Here is a 3,778-nt window from a genome sequence, read left to right as displayed (position 1 = left end):
TCCTTGGCTTGTCAGCAGTTGGCTTGGGCTTAGGCTTGGGCTTGATCGGGGCTGGGAGTGCAGAGAGGCCTTCTACAAGGGATTAGACGATGGCTCTATAGGTGAAGGCCTTCTTCATGGCTCTCCACCATGGATACCAATGAAAAGAAACAGCCCAGGGTTTTAAGGCATTTATTGTCATGGTGGCAGAAAGTGAATGAGTAAAACTGTGTCCCACCTTCTCAGGGTGGGCCTGAGGTTAAATACCTTTTGCAGGGAGGAATGTCTGGGAAGGAAAGCTTATGGGCTAAGCCCTCCAGGCCTTTAGGAACCTCATTAAAATGGAGATCTGTCTTGAGCCTATGTGACCACAGGCCATGTCCTCTATATGTGGAGGGGCTTGGGTGCTGCCCTTATGTTATTGATGACCAAAAATCTATGTAGGACTGCAACTAGTGTCAGGGGGCTGGTACCCCAGAACAGGCAAAGTGTTTTCTGTCCCTTCAGAGTCTCCAGGGCTTCTAGCCTTAGTTCAACCTGGAACCAGCCTACCCTTCACAGTCCCACAGTGGTAATACATATCATTGGTTGTGAGGTATGGTTGATTTTGTTTGTTTGTTTGTTTGATTTTGTTTTGTCTTGTTTTGTCTTGTTTTGTTTGTAGTCAGAAAAATGATAGATCTTGTTTTCTAATCCAGTCTATAATTCTTTAATTTGTTACTAGAGAATTTAAACAGTTTATATTAAGATTTATGATTGAAAGATGTGTGTTAATTCCTGTCATTCTGTTTATTTTGTGGTAATTTTTAGACCTGTGTGCTGGATAGTTTTATGTCAACGTGATGAAAGCTAAGGTCATCCGAGAGGAGGAAACATCAATTAAGAAAATGCTTCTATATGATCTAGCTATAGGCAAACCGGTAAGGCATTTTCTTAGTAATTGATGGAGAAGATCCAGGCTATTGTGAGTGGTGCCATTTCAGGGCTGGTGGTCTTGGTCCCATAAGAAAGCAGACTGAACAACTCAAGAGGCACAAGCCAGTAAGTAGCCCGCCTCCATGGTCTCTGCATCAGCTCCTGCCTCCAGCTATCAGTTCCTGTCTTAACTTCCTTCAATGATGAACACTGATATGGAGGTATAGCCAAATAAACCTTTTCCTCCCCACCTTGCTTTGGTCATGGTCACAGCAATGATAACCAAACTAAACCAACCTCTTTTTTTTTTTCAGTTGTGCTTTTATTGACTTAGTGCATCAGAGTATACAGGTGTCCTATAATGAAGGCCGCCCTCTGAGCAACATTTTTAAAGCAATATTACAAGAATCCTTATTGATTGCACCATAGTTATAAAAACCAGGGACATAATGACGTACACAAGACAAAGCAGTGTGGATTGACACAATGTAAAATAACATTGAGGGTTAGCAAGAACAGCTGCATGCAGGGAGGGGTGGAGTGCCTGTCAGAAGCTAGGTTGGGAGGTGGCTATGTTGGCTTCAGTCCGTGACAACAGGCAGCTCTCACTGAGATTCTCAGACCAAGAGTGAGTGAGTGACCAGGGATGGTCTAAGTGTCACAGTGGACTACATGCAGGTAGCAGGAAGTAGAGGCTTGCTTTAGTTGGAAGTGGCCACATGTCTGTCAAGAGCATGTCTCCTGTTGCTGATGCCTTCACAGCTGACATGTATGTACTGACATGAAATAGGGAGATCCCAACAACTATCAGAACCACCCTTATAAAGACAGTTACACACTAACAAATAGCTGCGAGCCAAGTCTGGAGTGAGTGCATTTGAACTTCCTGTCTAGTTTTTTGACAACTACATCCTAAGGCCAGCATTGCACATTGCTCTCTCCCTGAAGCAGGCATGGACCAGACAAAATCCAAACCAGGAGAAACACACTTTGCTCTGCAGTCTCTTAACAAGTTGAACCGATCAAGCCCTGAGCAAGGTTAGAACTGGCCTCTGAGCAGCGGTGCGCATGGTAACGTCTAAGCAGGGAGTGGGCGTCCCTGCACTGCTAAGGGAAAATGGTGTGGCTGGGGCAGGACACGGCCTGGGCTTAGAGTGAGATCCTACACACCTGTTCTAGGCAAAGCCAGAGCCCTCTGGGGACATCTGCCAGGCGACCTGGGCCAAGGGACTGTTTAGAGGGACTTCTCTCTTGAGTGGAAGCCCTTTTAGAGAAGGCAGAAGGTCCCAGGAAGAGACTGCCCGACACAGCTCTTCTATTTTAAGTCCCTACTAGGGAGAAAAATGCCAAAATAACTTGGTCTTTTTATTGGCAACTTACGATGCAAAGTATTTTATTTTAAACTTGTAAAGTTTGAATGCAAGATAGCCTAGTTTAGATGAGTTTCCAAGCTGAACGCCCTTGCATAAGGCTCAGTTTCTGGCTGATAAACAGTTCCTAATACCTATGTGAGTGCCTACGTTCTGATCTGTGGGTGGTGAGCTGACCAGCGTCTGGTGGTAACGTTCCTTTTTGCCTTAGTAAGGGCTTAACAACTATTAGGCATTGTTTCAGCCTTACAGAGTCAGCGCTGTCCCAAATGTCTCCTGCGAGGCATAAACCATGTACAGAAAGCCGTCTTTATCTCTCTCGCTCTCTTACACTTCAGAGATGGACGTGGACACACTCGCCATGCTGTGCCCATTCATCAGGAGGAAGAAGGCTTGGTTAGCATTGAGCTGCAAGCACCTTCTAATTATCTGGATGAGCTCACTCATATTCACGTGATCAGGTACAAGGAGCTTGGTCTTGTCCAGGACGGGCAGCTGCTTCTCCCCCTTGTATCACTCGATAATAACTGAGATCTTGATGGGGTACTGCTCCCGGATGAGCTGGACATCTTCCACTCTTTGTTCGAAGCTCCGGTGCTGCTTGAAGGTCTTCTCAGGACAGCGCATGGAGTCCCAGGTCAGAGGATCTGGCTCCTGCGAAGATGCTTTAAAGGCTAGACCTTCCAGCCTTTAAAGATTCTATCATGTAGTAAGGTATTATTCTGACGGTCTTGACTTTATGAGGGGCTGTTTCTTTTTCTATGTTTTAATAATTTATTTTCATTTAATGTACATTACTGTTTTTGCTGGCATGTACGTCTTTGTGAGGTTGTCATATCTCCCGGAACTGAACTTTCAGATCATTGTAAGCTACCATATGAATGCTGGGAATTGAACCTGGTCTAGCAGCCAGTACTCTTAAACACTGAGCCATCTCTTTAGTTTCTGTTCTGTGTTTTTAATGTTGTAACTAAAAAAACTACATATCATGAGGAGGTTTGTTCGATTTTTGTTTTGTTTTTGTTTTTTGTTTTTTCCTTAGTCTGTCTTTTTGGAGTTCTGTGGGCCTCTCATGCACAGATAGGCATGTATTGCACTCGGTGTGGAAGTCTAGGACTTTATAAAAAGATGAATTCTATAACATAAGTTTGGTATTGATATTATCCTACTTCTCAGCCCATAGTTGGAAAGTTAGGTCTTTTTTATGTTGTCTTGGAGCTCCCTCATGCCCCATTCATTGATTTTTATTAATTTACCATGTACCTTTATAGAGTTATCCAATTCTTCTGCCTCATATACCAGCCCCAATATTCTCTTTCCCACATAACCTATGCTATTGGCATCGCTTTCCACTGAGGATTCTATCTGGCTTATTGGACATTATTTCAGATTGGCTTTTCTTGAACCATTCCCTTTATTTTCATATTTTATACTGACTTACTTATTTCTTTCTGGTAGCTGCTTTTTTCCTTCGGAAATTCATTCACATCTTTAAATTGTTTTAACATAGTTGT

The 3,778-nt window shown here is 43.5% G+C and overlaps 1 pseudogene; it reads right to left on the bottom strand.

Moving 5' to 3' along the window:
* Window positions 1-1,552: 1,552 nt before the first annotated feature.
* Window positions 1,553-2,891, bottom strand: LOC114630620 (annotated as a pseudogene).
* Between the last annotated feature and the right edge of the window lie 887 nt (window positions 2,892-3,778).

This window comes from Grammomys surdaster, unplaced genomic scaffold (genome assembly GCF_004785775.1).
Source record: "Grammomys surdaster isolate TR1022 unplaced genomic scaffold, NIH_TR_1.0 67, whole genome shotgun sequence".
NCBI classification, from domain to species: domain Eukaryota; kingdom Metazoa; phylum Chordata; class Mammalia; order Rodentia; family Muridae; genus Grammomys; species Grammomys surdaster.
Note: the sequence above shows the minus strand (reverse complement) of the source record. Positions and strands in the feature narration are given on the sequence as shown.